Genomic DNA, 15,491 nt, shown 5'->3' on the forward strand with positions numbered 1-15,491 from the left:
AAATAACTTTGTAGTACTTATTCAAAAATAGTTTTGAGATTTTACTATATCACCATTTTCTAATTCTGAATTAGAAAATGATTTGCATCTATTCACAACGAATATTTTTGTAAAAAACACCAAGTTATAAATAGTGTAGTTAGCCAAAAGTATTGCCATTATTCAATTTTGAGTATAGAAATTTCAGTTTGTTAACTCATTGTTGAATATTACGAAAGGGGAAAGATTCACGTTTGGTCAGAGATTTTTGAGCCGTTGTAACCAACTACTGCTTGTAGAATGTAGAAAGGGTGCGTCAGTCAGGCTTTAATAGATCTAAAGCAGACTGGAACAGATTAAAGAAAAAGGTTGCCTGCTGTTGCAATAAAAATTCTCAGTTCTCTTAAATAATTCACATGCTCTTAATGTTTGATAACAATTCATTACTGAACGTTCATTTAAGGAGTCAGAAAAATTCCATCAGATTTAAGAAAAAGCTTTAAATGGTTTGCTATGTAGAGGTGAATCATAACTGTCCTATAATGTATTAGAATAATACATCTTGTATTGACTCCAGAGAGATCTAATGAGAGATATGAGGTGATCTTACAAAGGTGTATAAAATCATGAGGGACATAGTGTGAATGCACACATTCTTATTCTCAGAGTGGGAATGAAGAACTAAAGGCCGTAGATTTAAGATGAGAGTGGAAAGATTTAATGGGAACCCCAAGGGCAACTGTGTCATGCAAAAGGTGACACTCATGACTGAGCTGCTAGAGGAAGTGGTTGAAGCAGGTACAATAACAACATTTAAGGGAAATTAAACAGTACGTGGACAGGAAAGGTTTGGACCAGAGACAATAGCACATCTATGGGTCAAATGCGTGTAAGTGGGCCTAACATAGATGGACATCTTGGTCAGTGTGGACAAGTTGGTTAGAATATTTCCAGGCTGTATGACTCTTATATATCTACTCTTCTAATTATCTAATTCCAAACTAACAATTTATTCATTGCAAATATTTTATATAATTTGCCCTAGGCTGTGTTTGGATAATTATACAAACCTTTCGCAGGTCTGTTCATGCTCTGTATACTGCATTCAACTTGGGAGACAGAATATCCAAGCACATTGATATGGTAGCAAAGGAAAAAACAGGAATGGGTTAATACTTTCTGATTATGGTTCTATGAGCAGTAAGGAGATAGAATGACTACCATTAGAAAAGGAAGGAATGTGTTTCAGACCAGATACAATCTGGCCTACTGAGTCTTAAAAAATGTTTCTGTTTTTATTAAAGATGCATTGAGAGGTTAATATCCTTGAAGTACTTACTGAGTTGATCAGTAGAAGATCTTGGTATGGAGCAATTAACTTGTAACTGCACTGTTGAAAAAAAAGTACTACATCCAGCGTGTTGGAAGAGCTGAACTGCCCCAATTAGCACAGAGTTTTGATTTGCAACTGACGGAAGGAAGTTTGATCTTGTATCAGGTTTGTAGCAATGATTTAGTAGAGAATGTACTGAATATTATTCCGATGCTCTTTATTTTCTTCTGTTTATAGAGTTTCTTACTAAAGAGTTGCTGTGTAAGGAGGTTTTAATCTCATCACTAAACTCATGAATGTTTAATTTTCTATGTACACATCAGAATATCAGAAAACATTTATTAACCCCCCCTCCCCTGCACCTCCATTTAGGGAAATGTGGCAATTGTATGTACCATCCCACAGAATAGACCGAATCATGCAAAAGCCACACCTGGCAGTGTGATTTCTATGTGTGCATCTAAAACATGCTCCCTCAAATAACACAAATACCAGCTTATCCAAACACTGTTTAAGACAATACTAACTAATTATTCTGCAACTTGTGAGCATATTATAGCACTGTCACAAAAACGTAGTGTTAAAGACTGAAAAATAGTGGTCAAAATTGCAACAAGTTGAAAGAGAAATGAACATCACACTATTCATCAAGAATTGGAAACATCAGTATCATTTCAATGTTTGTGTAATATTTGAAATATTACAATCCACAAATAATGTCCCTTTAAATTAAGCAAATGTAAATGTTTTTGTGTAAAAAATAGTGTGATGAAGTTAGGTTTTATCATTTCATAGCAAAAGCAAGTTTATCTTTCAATTGTCAATAACATGAATTGAGAATTATAATAAAGCTGTGTGTTATCATTAAAATATTCTGTACATTATTGATTAAATACCAGGAAAGCAAATAGACCATAAGTTAGCCTGCACTTCATTTGCAAACTTGTCAACAGGAAATAAAATCTGTACAATTAGAAAATTTGGACTCAAAATGGATGTTCATGAACCCCTTGTAAAGTGTGCTGTAAAAGAGAGAATTTGATTCCTTTTAATCACATGTCCATTGGTTGTTGGTTATAAATAGTGGCACAGAATTCAATACTCGAGAGTCCAAACATTTGTTTCTTTTTCTAGTTTTCAACATTCATTCCATTGCATTGATAGTGGCTGATCTTCCCATGATGGCAGTCAATGACCTTGAGAAGAAACAGTAGTTGGACAAGGTACCAAATATATAGTCGAACCTTATTACATAGTAAAATATCTGTGAAGATCTATTACAGATCTGTGGATGTAGTCCACAAGGTCTATTGAGTTTAACATACGTTATTTATTTAAAAGCATATTTAATTGTAATTTAATTAACTGAAAAAATACAAACTATAAACACTGAAAATCTAAGCTGAAAAGATTTAAATTGATCAATTAAATTAAAATATAGAAACCCATTTGGCTCAGTGTATCAATACCAGTATTGTGTCTTAACTACCATGGTCTACTTCAATTTCACTGCTTTTGAATTATACTCGTAGAAATAAACAAGGCAGACAGAATCTGAAAGAAAAAAACAAAAGTTACAATTTCAATTAAACTAGGCTAGTTCTTGGGTGTGTGAACGATAGTTAATATGGTCTTATAGATTAGCTTCTATCTCATGAGGGGGTCAGAGAGGAACTTTATATATATTTCCACTATTCCTTTATGGTTTGTTTTCCTTTTTAAGAGTCTATCCCAAACCAAGGCATAACTTCTTGGTGACCAGTCAATGTCTCATCAGGATGCTCCCATGAAATCTCTCTTAACAAGTCTTCAATTTCTGAGCAACAGGGCACAATGCGAGTCATAAACAATGTAATTTTATCATTCTAAAATATAAAATTTAGGCAAAATATTTTTGATTTGCTCCTTGCTATTCTGTGAAGTGATATAGAGATCTCAATTTTTATTGATTAATGAAGAAAACATTCACATGTAAAAATTGATAACAATCATTTTGATTATGTTGATCATCTTGTGAAATAAGTCCACATCCACATCCAAAGTCTGACAATATCCAGGCCTGGGTTGATAGGTGGTATGGAACATTCACATCACACTAGGGCCAGGCAATGCACTATCCACCAAGAGAAAATCTAGCTGTCACTCCTGACATTCAAAGGCATTGCCATCTCTGATGGCAACGCCCACTTCCAACATATTAGGCATTACCATAGACCAGAACTAAACAGGAGCAGCTGTATGTGCAATGTGGCTATAAGAACAGGTCAGAATCTAGGAATCCTATGCCGAGTAACTCCCAAAGCCTGTCTTTCATTTACAAGGCTCAAGTCAGGAGTGTGATGGAATATTCTCCACTTGCATGAATGATTGCAGCTTCAACATAGCTCAAGAAGCATTACACGATACAGGACGTAACAGCCTGCTTGATAGGTACCCCACACACAACCATTCACACATTCCACATCTAACATACAGAGGCAACTGCTTGTACCATCTACAGCATGTTCTGCAGCAACTCACCAAGACTACTTAGACAGAGCCTTCCAAACCCACTACCTCTACCAACTTGAAGGACAAGGCCATCGAAAGCATCAACACCACCACCTGGAAGTTGCCCTCCAATCCGTACATCTTCTGGACATGGAAATAATTTGCAGTTTCTTCATCAACGCTGTGTCAAAATCGTAGATCTCCCTCCCTAACACCATTTTGAATGTACCCACACCTCAAGGAATGCAGCATTCAAGCAGGGATCTAACACCACCTTCTCAAAGTCAAATAGCAGTGGCGGCGCCTAACGGCAGCGGCTCGCTAGCAGTCTGTTCGTCTTTTTTCCTTTTTTTTGTTGTTGTGTGTTGGGATGTGTGGTGTATTTACCATTTTGAGTTTTGTGTTTTGGCAGCTGAGCCTTGCCGTAGTTCCGGGTATAAAGCATTGTGGGATACCTGATTACACTCTCTGGTGGTGTTGAAGTAAAGCAGCCATATGTTGTATGCTAACCTGTCTCACTCGTCGATTCTTATCATAATACACCACAGTTAAAGTTGGCGACGAGGATAAAACAAGCAGAAAATGCCTATCATAGGTTCCATAGGGGAGTTCGCCCCGAAGACAGAGTCTTGGTCGGCGTATGTGGAACGTTTAGAGCAGTTTTTTGAGGCTAACGACATTGCAGTGGAGAAGCAAGTAGCTACTCTGTTAAGTGTGATGGGAGCATCTACATATGGTCTGTTAAGGAACCTGGTGCAGCCGCTGAAGCCAAAAGATAAGTCCTACGATGACATTGTGAACATTTTAAAGACTCATTTTGAACCCAAGCCGTTGCTTATTGCGGAGAGATTCCGCTTTAACCGATGCAACCAGCGGGCGGATGAGTCTGTGACCAGTTACGTTGCGGAGCTGAAACAGTGTGCAGTTAACTGTGAGTTTGGAGCGACGTTGAACGAGACGCTTCGGGACCGTTTTGTCAGTGGGATTTGTAATGAGGCAAGCCAGCGACGGCTGTTGTCGGAGTCCAACCTGACTTTTGCACGGGCATTTGAAATCGCCCTCAGCATGGAGACTGCGGAGAGAGACACGCAGCAGCTGCGGGGACACGAGGTACGTCCGAACCAAGTGCATAAAGTGGATGCGCACACGGTTAAGCAAACGGGGAGGAACTGCCATAGATGTAACGGCAGAAATCACAGCCCACAGGTGTGTCGCTTTAAAGATGCAAAGTGTTACAACTGTGGTAAAACCGGGCATATTAAAAGGGCATGCAGAGGAAAAGTGGCGGCGGCACCGACACAGAGCAGATATAAACGACAGACTGATAAAAACACAAAGTATGTGGAGGCGGAGGAAATAGTGTTGCCAATGTTTTCATTAGTAAATGGCAACAACTGTAAACAAGCATACCGGGCATGTTTTGTGGTTAATGGCAAAGAAGTCAAACTAGAAATTGACACCGGAGCTGCCGTGAGCATTATCTCAGAGGAGCTGTTTCAGACCACCTTTTTAAAGCAACCACTAGGGCTTGCTGAAGTCACACTGAAGACATACACAGGGGAGGTTATTCCTGTGTTGGGACAGTTTGAAGCCACTGTCAAATATGAGAGTCAGAGTGAGCAGCTACCAATGATTGTGGTAAAGGGAGCAGGACCAGCTTTGTGTGGAAGGAACTGGTTAAAAAAGCTCACCTTAAACTGGAAAGAAATTAAACATGCCAGTGACAAGTCTTATCAGGAAGACATAAAGCATATTAAGGAGATGCCTCACCTGACATCAATACAGGATGTACTGGAGTTACACGCTGAAGTGTTTAAAGATGAACTTGGCACTCTGCGTGATGTCAAAGCAACAATTCTGGTGGAACCAGGGGCCCGCCCAAAGTTTTGCAAAAGCCGTCCACTGCCATTTGCCATGAAAGCACGAGTGGAGGCTGAATTGGACCGACTGGAAAAGGCCAATATAATTACTCCAGTCAAACATAGTGAATGGGCAGCACCCGTTGTTCCGGTTGAAAAAAAGGACCATACCATCCGTCTGTGTGGAGATTACAAACTCACTGTAAACCAAGCTGCCACTACAGAGACTTATCCATTGCCACGGATAGAGGAGCTGATGGCAACCCTCAGTGGAGGAAAGGTGTTTTCAAAGATTGACCTCGCCTCAGCGTACCAGCAGGTACTTCTGGAGGAAGAATCAAAAAAACTGTTGACCATTAACACACACCGAGGCTTATTTGTCTATAACAAACTGGCTTTTGGTGTGAGCGCAGCACCCTCCATCTTCCAAAGAATCATGGAGAACCTCATGAAAGATCTGGATGTAGTGGTGTATCTGGATGATCTCCTCATCACAGGAAAAACTGAACGAGAGCATCTGCAAAACCTGCATAAAGTGCTACAGAGACTGCAGGAGAGCGGACTGAGAGTCAGGGACGCAAAGTGTGAGTTTGGAAAGAAACAAATCGAATACTTGGGTCATGTGTTAAACAGCCAGGGCATTCAGCCGTCACCGGAGAAAGTCAGAGCAATAAAGGATGCACCAGCCCCCACCTGTGTGAAAGAGCTGAGAGCTTTCTTGGGACTAGTGAATTATTATGGACGGTTCATGCCCAACCAAAGCACCGTGCTTGCTTCCCTGTACAGGTTGCTGAAAGACCAGGTGTCGTGGGAGTGGAAAAGTCGAGAGCAGAAAGCTTTTGACAAGTGCAAATCGCTGCTCACAAGTGACAAGATCCTGGTGCACTATGACCAAAAGCTTCCTCTCACTCTGGCCTGTGACTCCTCAGCGTATGGCATTGGAGCTGTCATACAACACAAAATGCCTACAGGGGAGGAGCGCCCCATCGCCTTCTCATCACGCACATTATCCCCTGCTGAGAAGAAATATTCTCAGATTGAGAAAGAGGGACTGGCGCTCATTTTTGGTGTAAAGAAGTTTCACCAATTCCTGTGGGGGAGGAAATTCAAACTTGTGACTGATCACAAACCCCTGCTAACACTGTTTGGAGAACACAAAAGCCTGCCTACCATGGCTGCAGCTCGAATCCAAAGATGGGCAATAATTCTCTCTGCCTATGATTATCACATTGAGTACTGTGCCTCAGGGAAACATGGTAATGCAGATGGCCTCTCAAGAGTTCCGCTGCCTGACACAAACGACGCAGGGACCACAGCCATCACTGACAGCGTATACACACTGTTAACTGAACATCTTGAGCAGGCTCCACTGAACGCAGACCAAGTGGCACGTGCAACACGCACAGACAACGTGTTGTCAAAGGTGCTGAAATTTGTCATGGATGGCTGGCCTGCTGAAGTGGATGAGACTCTGAAAGCTTTCCACACGCGTAGATGTGAACTTTCAATAGAGCGAGGATGTGTCCTGTGGGGCACCAGAGTGGTGATTCCTGAAAAGTTGAGAAAAACTGTTTTAAAGGAGCTGCATTCTGGCCATCCAGGAATTGTGAAAATGAAAGCACTAACACGCAAGTACGTATGGTGGCCTAAAGTTGATGCAGAGGTGGAGCAAGTTTGCAGAGCATGTGAGTCATGTCAATTGGAGCAAAGGATGCCTCGTCAGGTGCCTTTGCATCCATGGGAATTTCCTGGCCAGAGCTGGAAAAGACTACACATAGACTTTGCTGGTCCATTTTTGGGACACACTTTCATGTTGGTGGTGGATGCTTACTCCAAGTGGTTGGAGGTGTTTAAAATGTCTAGCATCACATCACAAGCCACTATCACACGACTGAGAAGACTGTTTGCAGCTTATGGAGTGCCGGAGCACATTGTCACGGATAATGGAACGCAGTTCACGTCAGAGGAGTTTAAAAACTTCATGCAGCAGAATGGAATCCTTCATTCTACAAGTGCTCCTGGTCACCCTGCCTCGAATGGCCTGGCAGAACGGTACGTTCAGTCATTCAAGGGTGGAATGAAAAAGCTGACACACACCGCAATGGATGTGGAGGACAGGGTCTCCATCTTTTTGATGCAGTATCGCACCACACCAAAGTGCACTACTGGTCAGTCACCTGCTGACCTGTTTCTGAACAGACACGTGCGCACCCGTCTGGATTTCATCCGTCCGGACACAGCAGCCGCTGTTCGTAAAAAACAGTACAAGCAGAAGTTTCACCATGACCTCCGTGCAGCAGACAGGTGTTTCTCAGTGGATGACCCAGTGTATTTATACAATACGGCTGGGGGAGGACACAAATGGATTCCTGGAGTCATAGTGGATCAAACAGGACCGGTGTCTTACAAAGTACAAGGAGGAGACACCGACATCACCTACAGGAGACATGGAGATCAGCTGAGATTCAGAGCCATGGGAGATGGACTGGATCAGGACACTGAAAACTCAACCACTGACACTTCTGCACCGAGCCAACCCGCACAGCCGGAGGACATGTCATCATGCAGCGAGCCAGGGACTGTGGACCGTACAGCTGCAGCTGCTGCGCCGCTGAGTCCACGCCGATCATCAAGGGTCAGGAAGCCTCCAGACCGCTATGTCCCTTAAGCTTCATTTTTTTTTTTAAAAGGGGAAATGTTCGGCATGAAGGACTGTTTAGTTGTTTAAGTTGTTTTCATTAATATGAACACACAGATGGACTGAGACTTGTTAAAACTACAAGAGGGTCTCTAGTGATAACAAGTAACTTTGCATAGTAGTAATTTTGGGGATGGTTATTGTTAGTAATAAGGCACTTGCTAATTTCAGTTATTTAAGATTACCTTCATTTTAAAAAGGGGGTAATGTGGTGTATTTACCATTTTGAGTTTTGTGTTTTGGCAGCTGAGCCTTCCGGGTATAAAGCATTGTGGGATACCTGATTACACTCTCTGGTGGTGTTGAAGTAAAGCAGCCATATGTTGTATGCTAACCTGTCTCACTCGTCGATTCTTATCATAATACACCACAGGATGGTTTTTGTATTTTTTTTGGTTGTGTATGTGTGGGGGGTGGTGGTGTGGGTGGGGGGGGGGTGGGGGAAACTTTTCTCTTCCTCACGGCGCGGGGTGCGGCTCGGCTGCGGGGCCTAACATCGCCCGTTGCGGCTCGGCCGCTGGACTTTACATCGCCCGGTGCAGCTCGGCCGCGGGACTTAACATCGCCCGGTGCGGCTTGGCCGCGGGACTTAACATCGTTGGTGCGGCTCGACCACGGGACTTTACATCGCCCGGTGCGGCTCGGCTGCGGGACTTAACATCGCCCGGTGCGGCTCGGCTGCGGGACTTTACATCGCTGGTGCGGCTCGACCACGGGACTTTACATCGCCCAGTGCGGCTCGGCTGCGGGACTTAACATCGCCCGGTGCGGCTCGGCTGCGGGACTTTACATCGCTGGTGCGGCTCGACCACGGGACTTAGCTGCGCAAAGCTTGGTCGCGGGGCCTTTCATCGCCCGGCTCGGCCGCGAGACGTTTCAGCGCCCGGTGCGATACGGCCGGGGGGACTTCCATCCCCTTGCGGGGACTGTGCGGGTCGGTCGGGGACGAGCTGTCTGTCCGTGGGCGTGGGGAAGAGAGTGGAAGTTTTGTTGCCTCCATCACAGTGAGGGGGTGTTTGGAGTCACTGTGATGGACGTTTGTGTTGGGGTTATATGTCTTGTGTTCTTTTTTTCTATGACTGCTATGTAGTTTCGTTCGGTACTTCGGTACCGAACGACAAATAAAGCTCTGTTATACTGTTATAATTGAATAAATAAAACATTGGAGCAACAAATTTATTGGTCATTGTCTGCACATTACTAGCAATAGCCAGGATACTGCATTCAAAATTCATCAGATAGATGTATGAACAATCTATTAGTAAAAGTGCTGCCTAAAGCACAGACTTCTACTGTGTACCTTAGAACTGTTTTTGTTTTGCTTATTTTATTGATGCAGAGATAATTGATGCGGTCGTGGCATTACATGCTCAGTGGTAGGATCAATTACTTATAAGACACCTTTATTCATCAATGAGGCATGAACACTTAGGATTATAACATTAGGATATCTGCACAAAATAATTGTAAAATAGTTCTGCTAATTAATATTCACATTTTGTGGATGGTGCATGTTCTGGAAATATTGCCAAACTGATTAACTGATCATCTTAGATACGTGCTCCATTGGATTGCATTCGAAAGTTGAGTCCCTTTGATTTTCTCATTCTCATAAAATCATTACAGGATTATTTTCACCAGGAGCAGATTCTCATGTTTGGTTGCAGCATCAAATGTATTGTAGACATGCATGAACAACTATCAGTGGCACAATTACAAATTGCTGCAAATCCAAGATGTATTTTCGTGTTTCATGATCACACAGTAAAAATTCTTCTTCTCTGATAAAATGATCTCTTATAAAAGTGTTGCAGAGAAATCAATTGGGTCAGTTGGTCACCTGTTGGAGATCTATCAGAATAAATGATTCAAGTTATGTATGGCTCAGATGGGCTCCAGCCTGACCAGCAGCAGAGGAAGAAGAGACAAAGATTGATCAGAGAGTAAAAGAGGAGATAGAGACGGGCTCTGACTGAGGGGTCCTACTCCACGATTAATGGAAGCTTTATTCCTATTTCAACCTGTCAGGGGCAATGCATCTGGAGACCGGATTTTCTTAAATCAGTATGACAGAGATGAGTAACGTGATGAAAAAGATCTTCAGCCATGTGCCTGTGCCTGGGGGGCTTTCACGATAGAGGTGAGGGAACTCTGAGAGGGTAGACCAGCTTGGCCAATTGTCCAAACGACGACTTGGAGCCTTTATACAATTGCAGGTTTAAGTTGTCAACAGACCAAGGCTGTTTGAAATAGGACATCTAATTGTTATTCTACTGTTCTCAGAAGACTGATTTTAGATGAATTATGCACGGCACATATTTGCATTGTCAACATGACAGCCATTACTAGGAGTTTTGCTTGTATTGGCAAAGTGTCTTATCAGAACTAGTTTACCTATGTTTTTGAGAACTTCTGAGAACAGTACAAACAGGACGGTCTGCACCTGAGCTGGAATGGAACCAATGTCCTAGAGGGAGTGTTTGCTAGTGCTGTCGGGGAGGATTTAAACTAATGTGGCAGGGGGATGGGAGCAGGAGCAGAGAGACAGAGGGGTGTAAAATGAGGGTAGCAGCAACAGGTAGCAAGGTGAAAAGTAAAAGTGGTAGGCAGACAAATCCAGGGCAAAAATCAAAAAGGGCCACTTTTCAACATAATTGTATAAGGGGTAAGAGAGTTGTAAAAACAAGCCTGAAGGCTTTGTGTCTCAATGCAAGGAGTATACGTAATAAGGTGGATGAATTAAATGTGGAGATAGTTATTAATGATTATGATATAGTTGGGATTACGGAGACATGGCTCCAGGGTGACCAAGGCTGGGAGCTCAACATCCAGGGATATTCTATATTCAGGCGGGATAGACAGAAAGGAAAAGGAGGTGGGGTAGCGTTACTGGTTAGAGAGGAGATTAAAGCAGTGTAAAGGAAGGACATTAGCTTGGAGGAAGTGGAATCGATATGGGTAGAGCTACGAAACACTAAGGGGCAGAAAACGCTAGTGGGAGTTGTGTACAGGCCACCTAACAGCAGTAGTGAGGTTGGGTATGGCATCAAGCAGGAAATTAGAAATACGTGCACTAAAGGTGCAGCAGTTATAATGGGTGACTTCAATCTACATATAGATTGGGTGAACCAAACTGGCAGGGGTGCTGAGGAAGAGGATTTCTTGGAATGTTTGAGAGATGGTTTTCTAAACCAACATATCGAGGAATCAACGAGAGAACAGGCCATTCTAGACTGGGTATTGAGTAATGAGGAAGGGTTAGTTAGCAGTCTTGTTGTGCGAGGCCCCTTGGGCAAGAGTGATCATAATATGGTAGAGTTCTTCATTAGGATGGAGAGTGACAAAGTCGATACAGAAACAAGTGTTCTGAACTTAAAGAAAGGTAACTGAGGGTATGAGGCGTGAATTGTCCAAGATAGACTGGCGATTGATGCTGAAAGGGTTGACGGTGGACATGCAATGGAAGGCATTTAAAGGTCGCATGGATGAACTACAACAAGTGTTCATCCCAGTTTGGCAAAAGAACAAACCAGGAAAGGTAGTGCATCCGTGACTAACAAGGGAAATCAAGGATAGTATTAAAACAAAAGATGAAGCATACAGATTAGCCAGAAAAAGTAGCATACCAGAGGACTGGGAGAAATTCAGAGTCCAGCAGAGGAGGACAAAGGGCTTAATTAGGAAAGGGAAAATAGATTATGAGGGAAAACTGGCAAGGAACATAAAAACTGACTGCAAAAGCTTTTATAGATATGTCAAGAGAAAAAGATTAGTTAAGGCAAATGTAGGTCCCTTGCAGTCGTAAACAGGTGAATTGATCATAGGGAACAAGGAGATGGCAGACCAATTTAACAAATACTTTGGTTCTGTCTTCACTAAGGAAGACATAAACCGTCTGCCGGAAATAGCGGGGGACCGGGGGTCTAATGAGATGGAGGAACTGAGGGAAATCCAGGTTAGTCGGGAAGTGGCGTTAGGTAAATTAAATGGATTAAAGGCAGATAAATCCCCAGGGCCAGATAGGCTGCATCCCAGAGTGCTTAAGGAAGTAGCCTCAGAAATAGTGGATGCATTAGTGATAATTTTTCAAAACTCTTTAGATTCTGGAGTAGTTCCTGAGGACTGGAGGGTAGCTAATGTAACCCCACTTTTTAAAAAGGGAGGGGGAGAGAGAAAACGGGGAATTATAGACCAGTTAGCCTAACATCGGTAGTGGGGAAAATGCTAGAGTCAGTTATTAAAGATGTGATAGCATCACATTTGGAAAGTGGTGAAATCATCGGACAAAGTCAGCATGGATTTACCAAAGGCAAATCATGTCTGACGAATCGTATAGAATTTTTCGAGGATGTAACTAGTAGAGTGGATAAGGGAGAACCAGTCGATGTGTTATATCTGGACTTTCAGAAGGCCTTCGACAAGGTCCCACATAGGAGATTGGTGTACAAACTTAAAGCACACGGTATTGAGGGTTCAGTGTTGAGGTGGATAGAAAATTGGTTGGCGGACAGGAAGCAAAGAGTAGGAATAAACGGGTCCTTTTCGGAATGGCAGGCAGTGACTAGTGGGGTACCGCAAGGCTCAGTGCTGGGACCCCAGTTATTTACAGTGTATATTAATGATTTGGACGAGGGAATTGAATGCAACATCTCTAAGTTTGCGGATGACACGAAGCTGGGTGGCAGTGTTAGCTGCGAGGAGGATGCTAGGAGGCTGCAGAGTGACTTGGATAGATTAGGCGAGTGGGCAAATGCATGGCAGATGCAATATAATGTAGATAAATGTGAGGTTATCCACTTTGGCGGCAAGAACAGGAAAGCAGAGTATTACCTGAATGGTGACCGATTGGGAGAAGGGGAGATGCAACGTGACCTGGGTGTCATGGTGCACCAGTCATTGAAAGCAAGCATGCAGGTGCAGCAGGCAGTGAAGAAAGCGAATGGTATGTTGGCATTCATAGCAAGAGGATTTGAGTTTAGGAGCAGGGAGGTTCTGCTGCAGTTGTACAGGACCTTGGTGAGACTGCACCTGGAGTATTGTGTGCAGTTTTGGTCTCCTAACCTGAGGAAAGATGTTCTTGCCTTAGAGGGAGTACAGAGAAGGTTCACCAGATTGATCCCTGGGATGGCGGGACTTACATATGAGGAAAGACTGGATAGACTGGGCTTGTACTCGCTGGAATTTAGAAGACTGAAGGGGGATCTTATAGAAACATATAAAATTCTTAAGGGGTTGGAGAGGCTAGATGCGGGAAGATTGTTCCCAATGTTGGGGGAGTCCAGAACCAGGGGTCACAGCTTAAGGATAAGGGGGAAGTCTTTTAGGACCGAGATGAGAAAACATTTCTTCACACAGAGAGTGGTGAGTCTGTGGAATTCTCTGCCACAGAAGGTAGTTGAGGCCAGTTCATTGGCTATATTTAAGAGGGAGTTAGATGTGACCCTTTTTGCTAAAGGGATCAGGGGGTATGGAGAGAAGGCAGGTACAGGTTACTGAGCTGGATGATCAGCCATGATCATATTGAATGGCGGTGCAGGCTCGAAGGGCCGAATGGCCTACTCCTGCACCTATTTTCTATGTTTGCACCCATTGCTTTAAAAAAAACCATGATAAAGAAAGAACTACATCCACTGAGTTTATGAATTCTGTACCTCTATCATTCTTTCATGATAAAGCATTGTTGGATAGTCCAACTGTACAGCCATCACAGCTTGCATCAACCAATGAGCTGGAAAGGGTGCAGAAAAGATTTACGAAGATGTTACTGGGACAGGAAGGCTAGCGTTATAAGGAGACTCTGGATTAACTGGGATTTTTCACCCCCTGAAACGTAGGAGGTTGAGGAGTCACCATAGAGAGGTATATAACATCATGAGGGACATAGATAAGGTGAGAGCGGAACAATTTAAAGGGGCCCTGAGGGTAATCCACACAGAGGGTGGTGGAACAAGCTGCCAGAGGATATTGTGGTGATGGAGACAATTACAATGTTTAAAAGACACATGAACGTATATGGATAGTAACGGTCTAGAGGGATATGAGCCAAACGCAGGCAAATGTATTAAATAATGTCTGGCTACGTACTTGCATTCCTAGATCCATCCGCTTGACAACACTCCCCAGAGCCCTGCTATTCACTGTATAGGTCCTGCCCTGGTTTGATTTAGTAAAATGTAACACCTCACACCATCTGCATAAGACTTCATTACCCATTCCACAGTCCATTTGCCTAACTGATCAAGACCTGGCTATAATTTTTGATAACCATCTTCTCTAGTCACGAAGATAGACTCAAAAAGTAGGAGTAACTCAGCGGGTCAGGCAGCATCCCTGGAGAGAAGGAATGGTTGACGTTTCGGGTCGAGACCCTTCTCTATTCACGATATCTTTAGTGCCATCTGCAAACTTACTGATAGTGCTGACAGTATCGGGCAACACAGGCACATGAATTTTCACCGACTGCAAGATTCCTGCAGGGTGTGATAGCCTGCACCTGGGTGGTCCTTTGTTCTCTGCATATCCATTCAGAGCTCTTCTTTGATTGGATAACTGATTACTCCATGAACAACCAAAATGGGAGAGATCACCAGAAAAAGATCCATTGATTCCTCCTGAAATCTTGCATCACATCCATTCTGAGTCACACCACCAACCATTTAGCCTTGTGTCCACCGCAGGGAAATTGTTGGAATCAATAATGAGCTTTGTAACAATAAAACACCTTGCAAAAAATAATAGGATCAGAAAAATGACAGGGAAATTACGATTGATTACTGATTACTCAACTGTAATCCTTTGAGGATGTGGGTGGAAGCATGGATAAGGGGGACCCAGTGTATTTGGTATATTTGGATTTTCGGAAAGCTTTCATTGAGGTCCCATGTTAGAAGATTATCCTTAAAGTCGAGACACATGGAGTTGGGGTTTGTATAATGACATGGATAGAAAGTTGGCTCTTGGACAGAAAGCAACGAGTGAAGGATGAAATGGCTAATACCTTCTCCTGATTCTTATGTTCTTATTTTATAAATCTTTATTCCTTGTGGCCTCACTTGAAGCTAACGAACATAGCAGAAACTAATTTTGATAGCATCTAGTTCCATGTATGAGAACTCCATTGAAAACTAAAAAC

The 15,491-nt window shown here is 43.0% G+C and overlaps 1 protein-coding gene across 1 annotated transcript in view; it reads right to left on the bottom strand.

The window, feature by feature from the left end:
* Positions 1-2,084: 2,084 nt before the first annotated feature.
* Positions 2,085-15,491, bottom strand: part of scn3b (sodium channel, voltage-gated, type III, beta) — a 34,585-nt gene continuing 21,178 nt past the window's right edge. The window contains exon 6 of the mRNA XM_078426586.1: positions 2,085-2,508. The gene's annotated coding sequence lies outside the window, so the exon portion shown is untranslated. The remainder of the gene's footprint in view (positions 2,509-15,491) is intronic.

Source organism: Rhinoraja longicauda, chromosome 32 (assembly GCF_053455715.1).
Source record: "Rhinoraja longicauda isolate Sanriku21f chromosome 32, sRhiLon1.1, whole genome shotgun sequence".
In the NCBI taxonomy this organism is placed as follows: domain Eukaryota; kingdom Metazoa; phylum Chordata; class Chondrichthyes; order Rajiformes; family Arhynchobatidae; genus Rhinoraja; species Rhinoraja longicauda.